Here is a 22,011-nt window from a genome sequence, read left to right on the forward strand (position 1 = left end):
ACCGGTTACGACACTAAATCTATAGGGGTGGGTTTGGGTCGTGACACCCAGGACCCCCAGTGAGCTGGCGACTGATGTGGAAGAAGGATGTATACACGCACGTAGCTGTGAAAAAAATAAAAAAAATTAAAAAAAAGAAGAGAAAAACAAAAGATGGATATAGCGGGAACCCAAACCCAAAATCATATATTCCATCTTCCCTCGTCTGTCCTCACTTGTCGTCGCCATATCTCCCCGCCATCCTTTTTCTCCACCGTAGCCCTCCGCTGTCGATGATGACCATAGCTCTCCGAGAACTCTGGATGTCCTCTGTCTCTCGCTGTGGTAGATATAACCTTCGGTTGCATCTCTATCTGCCACTATCCTCAATCTTCGGCTGCGTGTCTGTGTCTCGCTCTTTGTCTCTGTCTCGCACGTACTCTGGATCGCTAGTTTATGAGGTAAACCTTTTTCCTCAGCTCTCCAAGTAAGAAATCAGTAATAGTAGTTAAACAAAATGAGGCAAAAAATCAATTTCATTAACTTCCTATAAGTTTTCCCTAAATAATCATTATGAATCTCAAATTTAGAATGTTATGTGATAAAGGATTGGGGATAGTCACATAATCTCAAATTTGAATATGGTCACTTGGGGTTAGGGATAGTCACATAATCTTATTTTGCTGATATTTGTTCATATACTTTGGGGATAGTCACATAATAGTTGTTCAAATTAGTTCCATTTTGTAATATTTGTTCAAATTAGTATTTGTCCTCAATTTGGGCACTGTGTCAAGGAACTAATTCATTGTGTTTGTTTGGGCATTGTGTTATATAATCATTCTGAAATCATTTATTTGTTATTTCATTATGCAAAGTGGAAGAATGGAGGTTGATTCAAATGTTGGTGACAATCCTTCAGTAAATGAAGGTGAAGAATTTGAAGAACCTAAGAAGGGTATGTGTTTTAGGTCAAGGGAAGAAGTGTACACATTTTATGGCAAATATGCTAAGCATGTTGGATTTTCTATAGCTCATAGAGCACAATATTTTGGAGATGATGGGCAATTAAAAAACTTTGCAATTGAATGTTCTCGAGCGGGGGAGAGAAAAAAGAAATCAGAAGTCAACCCTCTAAAGCCATCTTTGTCCATAAAAATTAGTTGCAAAGCTAGTGTACGAGGTAGTGTACAAAAGGATGGGAGATATAAACTAACCACAGTTAACCTTGAGCATAATCATGATTTGATTCCCACCGACTCACGTCATTTTGCAATGAATAAGAAATTATTACTCCTATGAAAATAAGATTAGAAATTAATGATCAAGCAAGGATTAGGATGTCTAGGAACTTTCAATCAATGATTGTTGAAGCAGGGAGATATGATTCATTGACATTTGATGAGAGAGATGCAAGGAATTACATTAAGAGAGCTAGAAGATTGAGGCTTGGGGAAGGTCATGTCGAATCACTTCAAAGTTATTTTATGAAGATGTAAGCACATAGTGAGAGATTCTTTTATGTGATTAATGTTGGTGAGGAGTTTCGCATTAGAAACTTGTTTTGGGCTGATGCAAGGAGTCGAGCAACTTATGAAGCATTTGGAGATGTTGTTTCGTTTGACACAACTCATCTAACGAACTAATATGACATGCCAATTGCTCCATTTGTAGGAGTTAATCACCATGGACAGTCCATTTTGCTTGGTTGTGGATTGTTATCTAGTGAAGACACTGACACATTTGTTTGGCTATTCAAGTCGTGGTTAGGTTGCATGTTAAATCATCCTCCAAAAACTATCATAACTAATTAGTGCAGAGCTATGCAAAATACTATAGAAATTGTTTTTTGACAAGCTCGACATCGATGGTGCTTACAGCATATCATGAAGAAAATTCCGGAGAAGTTGAAAGGATATGCTCAGTATGAAGCCATAAAGTTGGCTATGCAAAATGCAGTTTATGACTGTTTGACAAGAGTTGAATTTGAGAAGAAATAGGAAGAGATGCTTACAATATTCAATCTTCATGATAATGAGTGGTTAGGGGTACTATATGATGAGTGGCATCGATGGATACCTGTCTATGTTAAAGACGTTTTTTGGGCTGGCATGTCAACTACACAACAAAATGAAAGTATGAATGCATTTTTTGATGAATATGTAAACCCAAAGACTACATTGAGGCAATTTGTTGAACAATATGACAATGCCTTGAGAAGTAAGGTAGAGAAAGAGAAGAAAGCAAACTTCAAGTCTCGATATAAATTGTTTGATTGCCTAACTATATATGGTTTTGAGAAGTAAATTCAGCAAGCCTACACCAATGCAAAATTCAAAGAAGTTCAAGGAGAGTTGAAGAGATTAGTAAGATGAGGGATCAATTTCTACATATAATGTCCAAGAAGCGATGGTAGTTTGTGAGAAGATGAAGCATGTGGACTTTGTCATATATTTTAATTCAACTAAATGTGAAGTTCAATGTATGTGTTAGTTGTTTGAGTTTAGAGGCATTATGTGTGCTCACTCACTCGTTGTGCTTGTGAAAAGGTGCATAAATGAGATGTCAAGTAAATACATTTTGCCATGCTGGAGAAAAGATTTGGATAGAGAATACGCATGCATCAAAACCACATACATTGGCATTGGGAATGATTTCAATACAAGTTGTTATGAGAGGGTAAACAAAAAAATTTATTGCTATTGTACAACTTGCTAGTAACTCTGAAGGCAAAACTAAAATTATAGACCTTGGGTTGGATGAAATAAAGGAGAGAGTCATGAAAGAAGAATCCGGTGATGGGAGTAATTTACCATGTACCACAAAAAGTCTGATTCACACCGGTTCTACACAATGAGTTACTCGTAGGAAGGTGATTAGTCCTTTGGTTGCTCAGCGAAGAGGCCATCCAGTTACCAAACGAAAGGTTGCCAAAGTAGATCAAATTGTGAATCGATTCAAGGCAACGGCAAAAAAAAAAAAAAAAACAAAAACAAAAACAAAAGCAAAGGTAAATTGTGTATTCAACTTTTTTTTTTTTACAAACTGTATTCAAGTATGTAAAAGCAAATCATAAATTTCAATATTTAATCATTCTTGAAAAAATATAGGTTGTTAAGGTGCTTCAATTTGGAACTAAAGCTACTGCATATACACTGTATTATCCTTATATGGTTAGCACACAAAATAGTATGCATGTACCAGTACATGTTTGAAAGAGGACTTCATATCAATTGCTTGTTTTCACAAATTTTGTTCTTCTAACATGTACTTTTAATTGAATTATCATCGGTGGCCAATGGTATTAGAAGCACATCTCTTACTCCATCGAACTTTATAAGAGACACACCGGCAAGTTTGATGAGTGCTCCAACTCAAATTTATGGTTCTGCATCTCTAACCCCATCGGCTTCTAATGCATACACACCGGAAAACTTGTTTATTACGGATATGTTTGACTAGTTTTTTCAAGTTGAACAGTTTGTTTTTGAGATTCCAACTTATGTTGTCTATTAATCTGAGTTTGTAGCTTTGTTTTTGAGATTGCAAATTGTGTATGCAACTTTGTTTTTGAGATTCCTACTTTGAATTTGTAAAACATGTTATCTACTAATTATCAACAAAGTTATGTTATTATTATTATTTGTCATGTAATGAACATATTGTAATATTTCTGAATTCAACAATGTGTATTCAATTTTTTCCTTATATTCAACAATGTGTATTCAATAGTTTCCCTGTATTCAACAATGTGTATTCAATATTTTCCCAATATTCATCAATGTGTATTCAATAGTTTCCCTTTATTCATCAATGTGTATTCAACAATTTCCCTATATTGAACAATGTGTATTCAACAATTTCCCTGTATTCAACAATGTGTATTCCACAGTTTCTCTGTATTCAACAATGTCTATTCAATGGGTATTGAAAAAAGTGTACAAGTTTAGACAAGTCATTTTCCATTCCACTCACAACAGAAGAGGTACAATAATTAGGTTTCAATACACAACAAAACATAAGTTCCTCTAAAACATCACAGTACCATACAAGAGTATTCACTCTACTTCCACTTGTACATTTACGTCTACTTCTAGCTTACATATATGTGTATATATATTATTACATCTTCATAAGTGTGAAGACACCAATTACAAACAATATGGACAATATATATATATATATATATATCAACTTTTGGATCTTTGCACTCTGAATTCAAAGTTGCTTCGTCATATCTCTTTGTTGTTCGGTCATAGCTCGAAGTTGTTCGATCATATATTGAACTTGTTCGTCGACAGTTGGCACTTCTTCTCTTAGAATTTCATGACCTCTATATTATGAATTCATAGGCAAGCACCATCTAATAAAGCCACCACAATCATTACAAGAGTAGAATAACTTGTTTTTGTTTCGATTGGTCTTAGAAAATTCGAATAGTCGTCTTTTTGTTACATCTACGATAATTTTTGTTGACGTATATCAACCGATCTAAGCTACTGCCATTCGCACTTGAACTTCACATCTACAAAAATGGAGAAATAACAAGTTATAAAGGTTAATAAACCATTGTAGTAATAAACTACTACAAGTTATTTATTGGTTAATAAAATCTATGTTAATTTAGGTTGCACTGGTTTGATGCTTAGATAAACCTCAAAAAATGAATTGCCAGCTTCAGATATATGTTAATTTCAATCCTAAGTTACATATATGTTAACAAGGTGCTATGTTAACAAGGATAATTTCAATCCTCAAACTTCAAGAAAGCAGACTATGCCAGATAAACCTCTTAGTTAACATATATGTTAATTTCAATCCTCTGGTTTGATGCTCAGATAAACCTCTAACTTACAATCTCAAAGCAGTGATGCAGGTTTTAGGACCACAGCCTTTTTATACACTATCATGTCTATCACTATTATCCATTCATAACACTCTTTTTTTTGTCGATAAAAAAAAAAAATGAAATGACAACTCATTGATCTAGTCTCCTTCCTACCACTATGGCACCAACATCTTTCAAGTGGTATGTTGTACAAAAGAGTATGATTTTTAATAAAAATATGACTTTCTTCTTGTTTTAAGTTTTGGCATGAGATAATAGACAAGGGTCTACAAACTTGCAGTAAAAATCCACCTTGTAACAATGAAACTAAGGACCAAAGAACAATGAATTAGCTTACACATTGGTTGCTAGGTGCTTCCCAAATCTACAATTAATTTTAAGAAGTTCTTGTTTTTCCTTCATACTACAAGAAATGCCATTTTTTGCCACAAATAAATTCATTGCAAAACATCAAAAATTTGTCTCTAAGTTAAAGACAAATATACTCTCACTGCAAACATACTCTCATCTCGGTATTAGTAGTATTACTAACAAAAAGTACTCAAAGTTGCAGTAGTAGCACCTATAGCAATAGCATTAACAAATGTAGAAGCACGTAACAAAAGAATAAATTATAACTGTAAGACAATAATGAATGTCATAACTGTGGTCTATGTTACATCTCCATTTGCTTTAGAGGAAACATCCAACAATATATGTAACGCGATGACATTTCACCATAAGTTAAATAAAGTTATATATCAATGATGTTTTTTACCTTGTTACATATGTTTATGTATGTACATGTTTGTGGTCTATGTATTTAAAAAAAAAAAAAATTGAACTTTGTTTCACTGGGTTAATGTCACGACCCAAACCCGCCCTTATGGGTTTAGCACCGTAACCGGCCAGTAATCCGAGATTACCGAAGGCCTGCTTAACAGTAATACAGAGTACAGGGGCTAACGGAAGCCAAATCAGTAAATAAACAATGTCCAATGAGCTGTAACAGTCTGTATGCAAAAAGACTTTTCATACATATATACAATCAGTGCAAAACAGTATGCACAACATGTACAATCGTTCAGGACAGGGACTTAATCCCTATTAAGACAGTACAGTAACAGTCTATACAGTTATACAAAACAGATACAGAGACAGATAGGGGAAATTAAACACCCCAAAGCCATAGCTTGAAACAGGCTCGGAACCTCAAGTGAGGCACAAAGGTTGGCTTGACAAAACTGGAGTTTACCCCGACACTTCTAGCAATGGTCTGGTGCCTGTACACCTACATATATATGAGCAGTGAGCTAAAGCCCAGCGAATAACATAATGCATAAAGAGGTTAAGAATGAATGTCCTTTCAGTATTGAAAACAGTCAATTGATTCAGTATATCAGTCATTCAGTCATAACAGTCATATGTGGTACATCCATTAGCATAGCAGTACAGTAAATAGTAGGTCTTAAAAGACCGAACAGTCAATGATGACCTTCATATCAGTAAACAGTAGTGGTTCCAACATAGGAACCGACAGAGATCTCTGTAACAGTAGCAGTAACAGTAATAGTAGTTGCTATGGATGCCACAATACAGTTCAGAATAGAGGACATACATTCATTCAGTTAACAGTATCAATTCAAAAACAATACAGTTTAACCATTCAGAAGATATTCATATTTGAACATATCTTTACATAGTTGTTACTCACAGAGTTCTGGGCTACAGTTAAGCTAGAGCGTGTCCTCAGATGCTAACCCTACACAGTTTACAGAGTGAACACACACTAAGCTACACAGTTGGAAAAATAGTAACTTAATCCCTAATTTGCCTCGGTGTGGTTCTACATCTATATCCTCATTAAGATGCCTTAAACTAGGCCTAAGAATGCCTAGGATGAAATGAGGATGCAAAGATGCACTTTAAAAGCATTTTCAGAATTTTCAAAAAACAGGGGTCATGCTCGAGCATAGGTTACTTCGCTCGAGCGGACATGCAGACAAAGGTTTCCACTCGAGCGTAGACTTACCCGCTCGAGCGTACTGCAAAACAGTCAAAAGTGCTGGATGTGTGAAAATCACGCTCGATTGGGCGCTCGACACCCGCTCGAGCGGAATACTTCAAAACAGTGCAAAGTGTTGGGAGCACGAATTTCACACTCGAGCGCCAGTCACCCCGCTCGAGCGTGAATTCAAAATATGGAATTCCCAGATTTGAACCTCAAGCTCAAATTCAACTTCAAATGAATCAAATTCGATTCCTTTGGGCCCATTTCCTGGAAAACACTTCAAAACTCATAATATAACATGTTTCAAAGCTCAATTTGTAAAATCAAAGCCCAAAGGTAGTTCAAATAAATCCAATTTCAAACCAAAACTCAAGAACATAGTAAACATGTACATGCATGAATTTAAACCAATTCAAAGCTTCAAATAATTGCTCTAATGAGCCAGTTGTTCCCAAAAACAAGATGAATTCATGGTCCATTGTAAAAATATGAACATGCATGAGTAATTCCATGAACAAACACCTCAAAACTCATGAATGGCAACATGCATGCATGATTTATGCTACAATTCAACACATTAAGCCAATTCTAGACTCTAGACTTTAAACTTCTATGAATCATGCAATAAAGGACTTAATTTAACAATCAAGAAGGTGGTTTTCCTACCTTATGCCTTCAAACTCAAGAATATAAGCTCAATTGCACAAATCTTCTACAAATTCTTCAAGTTCTCTAGCCAATTCTCAATTGAAGCCAAGTTCTCCCTCTCTCACTCTTCTCCTACGGTTTGGCTGCTCTAAGATGAATAAGATTGATGTGTATCAAAGGCTCCAAACAATGTTTTTTATAGTGGCCCACTATAATGGCAAAGTTGTAGATAATGCAACTTATGGAATTAAGCTCATTTTAATCTAATTAAATCATACCAAATCACATTTCAGATAAATATACCATAAAATCACATAAATCCTAATGATCATAAAACATCAATCGATTTCAGATTCGGTCGCCGATAAGGCCTGCAATTCGCATTTTAAATATAAAACTAGAACAGATAATTTAATAATCAAACAGGTAGAAATGCAATTTAACTAACATATTCAATCAGTCAATTCAGTATTTCAATCAATTCGATTACTAATCATAATCAGTCTCAGTTTAGCAGTAATCAGTGGTTAATCGGTAAACAGTGGTAAGGGTTGTTACAGTCTCCCCTCCTTATGAAGAGTTTAGTCCTCTAAACTTGAGTTACCTTCATTCTGGAAGAAAATAGGATTCAGAGGGAACAGTTCAGGATATCTCTTGGCCATGTCATCTTCCCTTTCCGAAGTGGCATACACGCCACCATGGTTTTGCCAGTCAACTTTCACTAACGGGATCTCTTTGTTTCTCAACTTTTTGATCCGTCTGTTTACAATCTGGATAGGCCGTTCTTCATAAGTATAGTCATCACTTAGCACTACACGGGTCTGCTCTATCACATGAAAGGGATCTCGGAGGTAGTCCCTCAACATAGAAATGTGGAACACATTATGCATATACTCCATTTCAGGAGGAAGTGCTACTTGATACGCCACTGGATTGATTTTCTTAATAATCTCATACGGTCCGACATATCTCGGCGCTAGCTTGCCTTTAACTCCAAAACGGGTCTGGCCTTTCATCGGTGTCACTTTCACAAAAACGTGATCACCTACTTCATATTCTCTATCTCGGCTTTTGACATCCGCATAAAGGTTTATGGCAAGGTAAAACTCCAAATGAAAAGGCCATAATTCCCAAATCAAAAGGCCAAATTCAAGTCCCAAATCAAAAGGCCAAACTCCAACTTTCAATTTGATTATCAGATTGTCAAAATCAATAAATCCAAACATTCAACCCAATTATTTATCCCAAGCCCTAATATATATATATATATATACACAATATACACACACACATATATATACACAGATATACCTGTCGGATGAGAGAGAAAGAGACATAGAGAGATATACCTATCGAATGAGAAGGAAAGAGACATAGAGAGTGTTGGGAAATTTACCTCTTAATCGTCCTTCGTCGGATAAGAGGGAAAGAGAGACAAAGAGTGTCGAGAGTCCAGCGTCGGAGTGAAGTAAAGGAGCTGTCGCCAGTGTCGGAGTAAAGGGAAAAAGCTGTCACCGTCTCGTTGTCTTGCCGTCTCGACCGTCGGAGTCAAGGGAATGAGGAAGAGGCAACCACCATTGTGAAGAGAGATATGTGTTTGAGGAGGAGATTATTTTGAAATATGAAGCGTGGGTTTGATATACATGTGAATATCACGTAACTTGCTGCATCAGCTGGGTATCATTGGAGGTCATCTGAATGAGGGGTCAGAAGCATTTTTGTAAGGACACATCTATTACAAGAGTCCGGATCCTCTCCAGCTGCTCTCTCCGGCTGTTCTTCCGGGCGACGGCCCAGATAGAGCCACGTTACCCCACAAGAAAATGAACGGTTCAGATTTATTCCTTTAAAAAAAAAATTCAAAACACACATGCACTAAATCATTTCCTTTTATCTGACACTCTCTCTCTCCCTTACACCTCACTGCACGCACACGGTCACATCTCACCCCTCTCTCTCTCTCTCTCTCTCTCTCTCTCTCATATCTAATAAAAAATTAAAAAAATTATTTTAATCTTTTTCATAACATATATATAATTTTAATTTTATAACATTAATATCATTAAAAATATACCTTTAAAATGAGATTAATATTAAATATATTTAATAAAAATTTAAAATAAATAAAAAATAATTACGATGTTTAGTTATGTTTTCAAATTATTATTTTTTAAATATAAAAATTAATTTGATAAAATAAACAAACAAAAATCATATATTTTTAAAATTCTCAAAAACAAGTTTCATTCCAAAAAAATTATATGAAAATAATAACTTTTAATTTAATTTTATTAACCAAACAAGTTTATAATTTTTTTTAAAGGAAATAAAAAAAAATTATGTTTGATTTACACCTATGCATAGATTGAATATATGTTTTAAAGGAAATAAAAAATTTACATTTATGCACAGAAGTCATTGTTTTCATATTTTTTTTTTTGGAATAAAGATTATTTTTTAAAATTTCAAAAATATATGATTTTTGTGTGTTTATTTTCATCAAAATAATTTTTATATTTTGAAAATAATAATTTGAAAGCATAACTAAACATAGTAATTACTTTTTATTTATTTGAAATTTTTATTAAATATATTTAATATTAGTCTCATTTTAAAGTTATATTTTCAATGATATTAATTCTATAAAATTAAAATTTTATATTAAAAATTATATATATTATGAAAATAAAATTAAAACGATTAAAATAGTTTTTTAATTTTTTATTAGGAGGGAGAGAGAGAGAGAGAGAGAGAGTGAGTGAGTGAGTGAGTGGTGGACTTGATGCGGCAATGTGTCAGATGTGCTGTGTTGAATGAAATTTAACCTTTTTTTTTTTTTTTTAAAGTTAATCTGAGTCATTGGTTTTGTCATGGGTGGCGTGAACCAATCTTGTCCGTTGCCTGGAGGAGGGCTAGAGAGGATCCAAACTGCTATTACAATGAGTAGTGTTAAATCCCACCCACCCACCCACCCACAAGATGATTATGACAAGCAAACATGGTTTATATTCCATGCCGAGGACAAATAAGGAAACTAACAACTCTTTAGGATACTTAATTTTTTAAATAAAATTATATCCATTTTTATTGTATGAGTGTAAGACCATCTTCAATGATTTATTAAATTTATCATCAAATTTAAATATGATAAAAAAATTTTTTGCTCCTCTAACGATTCATCAAATCTACGATTTCATTTTTCTTTCATCAAACTTAGTATCAATATGTCTTTCATCATATCACTGTTCATTGCCGTTGAATTTTCATCACCAAATATCCCCCGGATGATCACCTCAATGCAAAAATTTGTGAAAAAATTACACTGACATGTCGATCGGCCGGTCATCTGCCTAGTCGACCGGTGGCTTGATGAAACTGCAAAACCCTCCGTAGAAGCACTTGACATTAAAGGGAGCTTTTACTCAAATTTAATAAAAAAATTAATGCACCGTTGAAGATGCCCTAAGATCCTACATCATACAGTCTTAGCCCTATGTAAGGAGAGTGTATAATTTTATGCAAAAAAAATAAAAATAAAATAACAATCTAATTTTCAAACCAAAAAAATTAAATGAAAAATAATTGAGAGAACTAATTTGACATCACCAATCCACCTCTAATGACATGGAATTGTCCATGTGAAGAGGTGGACTCACACTTCTCTCTTTCTCTCTATCTCTCTTTATTTTATCTCTCTTCTACGTCATTAGGAGTAAATTAAAAGTACTATATTAGTGGAAAGTAAAAAAAAACCATATTCACGAAGACACGTGGACCAATCTATTATATTGTGCCTGTTTGGCAGAAATTATAATCAGCTTATTTTAGCTTTCAGCTTAATTTAAGCTATTTTGATGTGTTTGGTTTAGCTTATAGCTTATAGCTTATAGCTTTTTGGAAGTCAGAAATCAGCTTATTCTTTGAGTGAAGCAGGAGATACTTTAAGAATAAGTCAGAAATCAGCTTATGTTCATAGTTATAAGCTATAAGCTATTTAGGCATAAGCTATAAGCACTTTCCCACAGTTCTACCAAACAGGGCTATTCTCTCACAGACATATATATATATATATATATATTATTTATTTCATTAAAAAAAATAATGAGTTATAACCAAACATAATAATTAAATTTTTTTAATTATAAATAAAAAATAATAATTATAAATAATTATAACTAACATCATATTATAACTAAATATCAGAATTGTCATAATTGAAACATATATTTAACACTCGGAATGAGTGTATGTAGAATTTTGCATCTTATAGGGGTGTTTTAAGAAGTTAGTTAAAAGTTAATTTTTTAATTTATTTTATTTTTTTATGAATAAATTATATGAGAGATGATATGATATAAAATGAGTTAGAAGTTAGAAGCTGACTTTTAACCACCATTTCAAAAGAGGTCAAAGCAAACATGTGCCGTGTTTTTTTTCATTTCCAAATTAGCCTAAGTTACACGCACCTTCCTTAAAAGTTACAATAATTACAAATGACTCAGTAGTATGGAAAAATTACACCGGCAAAACTCCGTTAATGGAGTATGTGTTAAGATTAAAATACCCCTTAGATATTTTTGTTACAGAGATGTATCATTCTTGGTGGCTCACAAACACACTCTATCCTACAGACATTTCATCAAATAATTCCCAACATCATGAATCTAATCCGTGTTTGCATTAACAATTTCATCAAATAACTCCATTGCCCCATTTGTCCCCTCTCCAAAGCACCATTAACTCATATACCCAACACTGCCATTACCAATGCCAATGGAGGTTCACGAAGCGCCATCATCTTCTAAGCATTTTTTGATGGCTATATGAGTTCGTTTGGGAATTCGATTGACTTTTTAACTATTTTCTGGGTTAAAAAATCTCGTTTAAAATAGACTTTTTGACTTTTTATGAGTGAAAAAATGTAGTGATTATGAATTGGATGTGACATTTTATTTTATTAAACTAAAAAATTTATTTTGTCTTTTTATAACTAAAATAGCCCCAAACTTAACCCAACCCAACCCAATCCAATGCTGCCACAATATCCAGTGACCATATGGATAGCACTGATATTCTTGTCCCATTTTTGTAATTTTGGGGTTGAGATTTTTTTTTAGATATTTTTTATTTTTTTTTATTTTTTATGAATTGTTAGAAAATAAGGAAATATGATGACATCCTGCATGGGTCTCAGTCTAATGTAACTAATTGCCAATGAAGGTCCGTGGCCGAGTGCATTTTTAGTTGAAAGGTTTCTCTTCAGTGTATATTAGATTGGATTGTGTTGTTGAGCCTACCACGGAACCCACATCGATAACTCAATTCGTTTGATATGTAGAGCTCATCGAGTATTTTATCTCTGTAAAAATTCACGTAAATCAGATGTCGATAGCCTCTTGATCAAATCACATTTGTGTTAACGATAAGTATGATTTTAAAAATAAATTATTAACATAAATGTGATCTGACCAAGTAGTTATTGATATTTGATTAATATGTTTTTTTACAAAGATAAAGTACTCAATAAACCTTACACATTGAACAATTCAAATTATCAGTATATGTTTCATGTAGGACCCACGGAACCCATCAGCACCTTCCAACCTCTTCCATTTTTGGTAACATTCAACCTCTTCCATTTTTGGTAACATTCAGGGAAAATCTCCGTAATTTGCTCTTATTATTATTATTATTATTATTATTATATAAAATCAATACATGACTTGGTGAGCTGTCACATTTTTTTATTCCTAAATTATTCCTATACCACATTATATAACAATCCAAAATTTTGATTTAAAATTTTTACTTTTGATATTTCTTAAACTTTTTAACCTTCTAAATTCAACTGATTGATCTTCATTTCACAACCGTCCAATGTACATTGTTTGCCAAAATTCTATGGTTCAAATTTCTTCAAGCTCATGTGCTTGAGTACTATTTTTCGTGTGTTTATTTAGGAACCTTTTTCTAATTTTTAAAATTTTCTATATTAATTATATATTATATTTAATCTTCAGTATAATTATAATTGATTTTTTTAAAGAACAAAATTACAATTGATTGTGATTCATTACTTATCATATATCAATCAATAAATAAAAAATCATAGCCCTCCGTTCTTCCTCTTTCCCCCGCTCCCTCCTTTTGTAATTTTTTGATAAAATTACTATAATTTGTGCTTTACAAAATGAAGTTATGTATTTTTACATTAATAATATACATTTGGTAGTTCAAACATATTTCAATAAAAAAATATATATATGTAACATTACTCCAAAATGCATAATTTTATTTGACGTTTGTGTCACGGTTTTTCTTATTTCCAAATTACTCTTATAAGAGCATCTCCAAGAAAGGAGACAACAGAGCATCTTGAGGCATTTTTGCTAGTGCAACTGAGTTTCTCCTCCTTTAAGGGGCTTTGCATCAGAAGTGTTAAAATATTCATTTTGATTTTGGCTATCCACAACTAATTAGCCTTTATTGAGAAGCAAGAGGGTTTCTCGTTGAAACTGCTCCCTCCATCTGATCAAGTATTGTTTTTTTGATTCGTTTTGTGCTTGTATATTACATTCAATTGATTTGGTTGTGTTTTACCATTTGAAAATATGATTGTTTGAAAACATATTTTTTAAAATAATTTAACATATTTAAAAAATATATATTTACAAATGTTGTGTCAACATATTCAACATGTCATAAAAAGATTATTTATGCACTTATCTATGTTTATAATATTTTCCTTCTAAAAATTAGTTAAGTTAGTTTGATTATTTAGTTAAAATAAAAAGCATGATTGGAGCAAACGCTAGCTAAACTAGAGGACTCGGGATGCTATTATGACTAAGTCACAGCAGCAATCTGCTATGAGTCCATGGGGCTTTTTTTTGAGTCTTTTTCAATAATTCGAACTGTCATATTGTAGAGTTCGTCAAGTATATCATCCATATAAAAAATCAAGTTAATCAAAAATCCATAACCCCATGACTGGATTCAAATTGTTTTAAAAAAATTATCAAGATAATGTCAACCGTTTATTTTTAAAAAAAACAAATGTGCTCTTGTTATAAAGCTATAGATTTCCAATTAATTTGATTTTTTGTATGGATGATCTATTCAACAAACCCTACAATATGAATGGTTCAGATCATCAAAAAAGTCTCGGAAAAAGCCCGCATGGAGTCTTAGCGAGCGATGACGGTGCGATCTGTCTCTCTTCAACTCTCTCAGTCAGTCTCAATCTCTGAACTAAGTTAGCTCTTTTTCACCACTAGGGTTGGTGGCCTGGTGGAGGATGCGACACATTCCCTAGCCGAGAGTCAGGGTCGATTCCTGAGAGGGGCGTTTGAAGTCTCTCTTGAGAACACGCTCATACTCCCCTCGAACCCTGGTGTGTGGTTGCCCTCCATTGGTGCCCTGGTGGTGAGTCGCTCACTTGGTGGGGGTTAATTCCTAGCTGGCAACCGACTACCCCGGGGCTAGGGCCCAACGGGGCCATGATGACACCACATAGCCTTTTTTTTCCAGATAAAAAAAAAAAAAAAGGTTAGCTCTTTTTCTTCTTCATCTTCAAAAAATTGTTTATTCAATTATCAGTATTACATTAATGTAAATTGATCATTTTAACTAATAAAAACTCGATAAACATTACATATGAGCACAACCATTGAGATTAAAAATATCCAAACATCAATCAGAAAATCTAAAATTTTTAAGGAAAAATTAGAGAAACAACAAAAACATAATACTTGTAAACAAATTAAACTGCAACGAAACAAATTGTTCATTGTTGAAGTGTTAAGAGTTTATTGTTTATTGTTTATTAGAGAAACAACAGTTGCAGTGTTAAGAGTTTATTGTTGATTTCCTTTCAGGTAATCATGTGTCTTCATTTTGTAATTGTTTGTTGTTTTTTCTTTTAATTTTTATTTTCCTTCTAACATTCAGGTCACACAAATCTGCTTTTTTTCACAGAAGTTGCCTTAATTGAGGCCTGTAGCACATGACATGGATCTGTCCATGTTGCAAAAGACCTGAGAAGAGAAACAAGCAAAGTTTTCTTCTGAATTATGTTATGCCTCAGGTTTGGGTTTCATGGCGTTCCCATACTGCGATGATGTTGGTTCTCTATTCTCTTTTCAAACAATGGTTCATTATTGAGGTGTTGCTCGGGTGAAGATTGGATATCAGGTTCCATTCCTAACTCACCGCAAATGTTTGTTAACAATTAACCAAGAAATTAAATGTCCGCTTTGTGTTTAAGATTGCATGTCTCTTAATTGCTTGCTCTTAGAATTAACAAAGAAGTTACATGTTCCCTTCTTAGAACATGTTTTCTTTGTACTGTTTGAGTTGTTGTGATTTATATATTGATTATAGGTTTGTAGCCACTGAATATGCGTATGAGGTGTTTGTGAATATATTCATATGAGAACCCGCATGCTTACTTCTTCGGAAATTAGCCATCTGTGTTGGGCATACAATAAATACCTGAACAAAATTGCTAGCTTTGTAAATTTAAAGACACTACAATAAATTCAAAAACAAAGCATTGAAAAACCCTAAACCACCAAGAAAAAATGTGAATGAAGAAAATCACTTGTTAGTTCTTATTGAATGCCATAAAATATTGTTATTGTCTTTGATATGGATTTGCATCTGCAGGAGGGCCCCCTCTCAGTCATGAATAGAAATCTTATGTGATGGATTGGAACTCATCCATGTGAAAGGAAACATACTGAAAAAAAGAATTGGAGAAATTATATAGCATTATATAGAAGAGCATTATATAGATTGCCTTTGGATTAAGATAGAATTAGTAAAATCTTATCATATACCATGATTATTTGAAATCACTTTATATGAATTATACTGTGTAATGACCAAAGTATGTTGTTCATTGATAACTCTTAGCCCTTTCTATTATATACTCAATGTGTTTGATAAAATGGCTGATTACATCTTTTAGTAAAATGGCTTTGGATGTTCATACTATTATTCTTGTATCATTTCGGTGCACCATCACAATATTCACTGTGATTGCCCCCCCCCCCCCCCCCCCCCCCCCCCCCCTTTTTTTTTTCTTTTCTTGCCAATTTGATTGTTGCTTGTGTAATATTATATCAAAATGCATCAACCACAATAAAAGACCTGTTTGTAGTTGGCTTGACTTTGTTATGCTATTTGGTAAGCATGATCCTCTCTAATTATAGTTACCATAGACAACTGTCCATATAATTTAATTTACCCTTGTCATTGTTTGTAATGAGAGCACACCCTGCTTGGCATTATGAGCTGCAAAAACAATTGATGCTTCTTGTAGTGTTAAACAAGTATTTCAATCCATTCTTAGTATATATGACGGATTAGGAGTCAACATCTATCTCAATATCATTATATTCAGTCAAAGAAAGTTGTTGGTTATAATAACGTGTATATCTTGTCAAGATCAAAACATTGATTAATCTCTGTTTTTGCTTGTTTAGTGTGCTGGTGCAGCTGTCTCTTCTCTCTTTTGTTCCCTGTGGCTTTCATAGTTGGTTGCTCTAGCACTGTTGGTGAAGTCTCAAGGGGTGTAACTCAGGCAGGTTCAGTCGGGTTGAGAGGTTATCCAAGCACAGCCCAAGTTATGCTGAGACTTACCCAGGCCCGCCCAAGTCCGAATTGTAACCCAAGGTTGCATGTCCAAACCCGACCTGAGTTAAACCCGAATTGCCCAAGTTGCCCGATTTTTAAATGAATTTCAGTATTTTTTTTCCAGCTTCATTATTAAATTATTAAAATTTGATTATATTTACATTTTTTTATATAGAAAATCATTAATACCATCAAAACAAATAATTTATATAATGTAAGAGAGATGCCGCTATAATAGTGTTTACAATTTATAAGTGAAAATAATAATAATAATAAAAAGAGTAAGATTTTATGTTATTTGTATATATAATATGTATTTAATATGATTTAATAATCTAAATTACTTTAATATCATGTAATGGCTAATAATTTATATGTATATTTAATATTTTTATATATCTATATATGTATAATTCAGGTTTCGGGTTGCTCAGGTTGTTTGACGTTTTGTCCAAGCTCGTCCAAATTTAATTCGAGCTTCTAAATTTTTACCCAAACCCGTACCGAATTTGAAAATATCTTGTCCAAGTCCTAAAAAAATTCTAGCTAGGTTCGAGTTGAACCCGCCCAAGTTGCACCCCCAGTCATAGTCCAGGAGAGGTTTTCATGGTAATGCTTGCCTGATTTCTTTTGCTTTTGCTGGTAGTTGTGCATGCCGCAGATGCACTGCACATCTTGTCCCAACACAGATTAATATAGCCCGGAAGAACCAAGAGTACACAAATATGTAAATACTGCATAACATTATTCAAAGCAAAGCTCATAGTGTAAAATATAAAAAAAAAAAATGAGACTCTCAATCCACACTACAGACACATCTCAACAAAGAGAAAACAAAGTTAAGGCTTTGGACAAGACCATGACAGTGTAAAAGATGTGAGTATTAAAAACCTGCAAACAAATCTCACTCCTTTGGATAACTAAGTCACTCAACCCACAAAGGTGAATAACACTTAGCAATGATAGCAGGTAAATGACACAAAAGTAAATCCTAACACGATCGCCTAGGCACGAGAGACTTGTGAGAGAAGACAAGACTTGAATCGGGTTCCCGATTTGAGAGTTAGAGCCGGATTTCAGTCTAGGCAAACTAGTGCCTTAAGAAACTTAGAATTCGAGATATTGACGCCCCAAAATCACCAAATAGTGTCGGATTAGCACAAAACTTGGCACACACGACCGCCTAGGCATGAAAGACTTATGGGAGAAGATAAGACCCGAATCGGGCTCTCGGTTTGGGAGTTAGAGCCGGATTTCAGTCTAGGTAAACTAGTTCTTTAAGAAACTTAGAATTCGAGGTGTTGACGCCCCAAAATCACCAAACAGCGTCGGATTAGGACAAAACTTGGCACACACAACCGCCTAGGCACGAGAGACTTGTGGGAGAAGATGGGACTCGAATCGGGTTCCCGATTTGGGAGTTAGAGCCGGATTTTGGTATGGGCAAAATTATTTACTTAATTATCTTTGTGATTGTATGGTAGTTAAATTTTTATGTTTTTTTGTAATTAACATATTAACACATAATTATATTGTCATTAATTATTTTTGTTTTTTGTTTTCAGATATTTTTCGAATAGAAGTTTGCTTCTTGTAGAATGCATGACTGTGAAGAATGCAACTAACTTTTATTTTTGTTACCCACAGAGAATGATGAGAAAAATTTTTATTTTTGATTTATGTTATTTTGAATTGTGAACAACATTATGTATTTAAACATATATGTATTATGCAACATTATGTAGTGGGGTAATCTTACTGATGTCTAGTTATGAATGTAATAATATTTTTTATTATGGAGAAAATGTTATTTCTATACAGGAATTTTAATATTATTATGCAATTATTGATTTTTTTAAAAAAAATACAGGTAATTTGAATATTTTTAATAATTTTATTGCAGGATTTTTTTATTTTTTATTTTTTTTTTTGGCGACGGCACCACATCGTCACAAAAAACATTAGAGCTAAAATATATTTTTTTTGGCGACATAGGCAATGCCGTCGTAAAAGAATTTTGGCGACCGAGGTCATGCCATCGCAAAAAAAAAAATTTCGCGACAGCATTTTTTTGTCATCTCAAATAAAAATTTTAGCGACACTACAATATTGTCATCGCAAAAAGTCTCAATTTTTACATATTATAGGTGATAATAAAACGCCGTCACAAAAGCTAACATTTGATATCGCAAAAAAAAAAAGCGATAGCAACACTCTCTGTTGTGACTTCTTTTTTGCCATCGCTAAAAATTTTTTGAGACAGTATTAGGAGTATTAGCGACGACATTTTGTCATCGCGAAAAATTGAAATTTTCATAGTGTGCGCTCACCCTTCTAATATTATATAAAATTTACATTTGAATTGGTGTTAATTGTCATATTTTTAAAAAATTTCCTAGTTATCTTCACATGAGTGCCTATAAAATTTTGCAGGTTTAATAATTCATCCATTAGGTGTACATACCACACTTGTGCATATATATATATAGGGTCATGCTCCGAATCTCTAATTAGAGCTGCAAAAGGGCAGCTCTAATGAGCTGTCAGCCAATAAAAAAAAAAACAAACAAACAGTGAAGTAAAAGACAAAAAAAAAAGGGAAGAAGAAGACAAATTAGTGCTCCATTAGAGCTCTTCTTTTAGAGGTCTAAATCATTTTTGATATATATATATATATATATATATTAGTGGGTAATTTAAATAAGTATAAAAATAAATAATAAAGATATTAATATCATAATATGTATGTTGTCTAAATGGTAAGAGTATTCTTAATAAAATTCAAGATTTTGAGTTCAAATTTTACTCACACCTTTAAATAATATTTTTTTATTTTAGGATAAGAAAATTTGTCACGTGACAAAAAGCGAAGCCATAACACTGTTAAACACCAAGTCATGTGCTTACATATATACAATAGTATAGATAGATAGATAGATAGATATACACAGAGAAAAAGGGTAACAACTCATAAAACGTCTTGGATCTTCCCACCCTCATTTTGGCACAGCAATGCTACATACCACTAATTTGGTTTCTCTAACCCACCACTAATGAGGTGGAAAAGGAGAAAAAACAAGACACAAAAACACTGTGATAATGGATGAGATCTACTGCCACATCATTAATGATGGTATTAATTCGTGCTCTCACTCATTTTCCATCTTGGCACTTCACTTTGCCTGCTAGTCATGCTAGAGACCTCTAATTTGATGGCTCTAATCCACCACTAATGAGGTGGAAAAAAAAAAAAAAAAAAAAAAAGACGCAACACACACTGTGACAGTAGATGTTAGTGATGGCCCTAATTAGAGCTCCCAAGCATTTCTATTTTGCCTGCACAGTGTTGAATACCGATCCAGATCAGGTTCTTTTCAGATGGACTTACCAAGATTTGTGGTTCATATCATCAGTGCCGTCCCAAATAGGGTCAGCCCTGACATTTTATTATTATTATTTTTTTTTTATGTAGATTCAAGTGGAACTCAAAAATTAAAACCCCGTCCTTATACATATTTTAAAATATATATTAAAAAAAAGTATGAATTACCCATATTTATTTGAAGAACTCTAATGGCTTGCAAATGAGAACCATATATTTCTCCATCTACATGCTATGAACCAGTGGAAGTTTCATAGAGTGGCCACCGTAAATTTTAGGCCTTGCTTGTTTTGTGATTTGTGATACTATTTCAAAAATAATCTTTTAGAAAAAGTTTAGAAAATTTAAAATTTTCTTTGGTTGTATATTTTGAAAATACTTTTAGAGTTTGTGATGATTTGATTTTTTTTTTTTTTTTTTTTTTTTTTTTTTTTTTGTAGTTGAATAGATGAGTATGAAAGAAAAAGTGGTTGAGAAGGACATAGAAGAGAGAGAAAAAGTGATTGATTAATGTGTAATAGAAAAAAAATAATTTTAGAATTTTTTTTTAAAAAAATTAAGCCACACATGGTTTTAAAAAAAAATTCTTCAAAATATGTTTTGAGAAGGCCAAACATGCCCTTAGATTTGTGAACCGCCTTATCACAATGGGATAGCTAACAAAGACTCCAAAAAAATCTAAACACAAACACAAATTTATACCTATGTTTGGGAAGGGATGTTTGGGCTAAAATAGTCGTATGGGGTAAAGTAGGTTATTTTAGTTCAATATGACAAAACATCACATTCAACCTATAATTATTACATTCTTTCTCTCACAAAAAATCAAAAAATCATTTCCAAACGAAACTTTTTAACTCCAAACTAAAATAACTAAAAAGCAACTTACTTCCCAAACGAACTCATGTGAAGTGAACCGCCTTATATATCATTGTCATCATCATAACTTATTTTTCTCAGAAATTTTCATGCATATGATAAACATATGTATGTGATTTATTTATCAAACTGTTAATATACTATGTACGTACCTTCAAATATTCTCTTACTGATTTATAATCATTATAAGATAAGATATTCGTTGGTGTGAATCTAATATTCCCTTGTTGCTCCTCACTAACCTTTGGTGTTGCTAGGAAACTAACACACACAATACGTCCAACCCACCTTTTATTTTATCCCCATCTCAACCCGACTCTAGTCTTGGTCTTAAATTATTGTCTCCCATGATTTTGAGCATTCTTAGCAGATTACCTAAATTTTACACTAAAATATTATTAAAAATTTTATTTTTAATTTTAGGAATCATTTTTTTTATGTTTTTCCCAACAAACTTCCTATTCTATTAAAATAATCTTTTTAATTACTTTTAAATTTAATTTTTTTTAATAATAAAATAATGAAAACACATGCCAACCAAACACCAACAAGCTGCAGCAAAACAACGGAGGAAAACAAAGAATGGCGGTCGACCGACCAGGTCAATTTTGGGCATTTTCCTTCTTCAGCTATAGAGCACTCACT

At 33.1% G+C, this 22,011-nt stretch overlaps 1 long non-coding RNA gene across 1 annotated transcript; it reads left to right on the forward strand.

Moving 5' to 3' along the window:
• Nucleotides 1-15,443: 15,443 nt before the first annotated feature.
• Nucleotides 15,444-18,902, forward strand: LOC114282707 (uncharacterized). The gene is made up of 2 exons (XR_003636341.2): nucleotides 15,444-15,659; nucleotides 16,955-18,902. It is a non-coding gene; the product is annotated as an uncharacterized LOC114282707 (long non-coding RNA).
• Nucleotides 18,903-22,011: the final 3,109 nt, after the last annotated feature.

Source organism: Camellia sinensis, chromosome 8 (assembly GCF_055761805.1).
Source record: "Camellia sinensis isolate YWXY chromosome 8, ASM5576180v1, whole genome shotgun sequence".
NCBI lineage: Eukaryota > Viridiplantae > Streptophyta > Magnoliopsida > Ericales > Theaceae > Camellia > Camellia sinensis.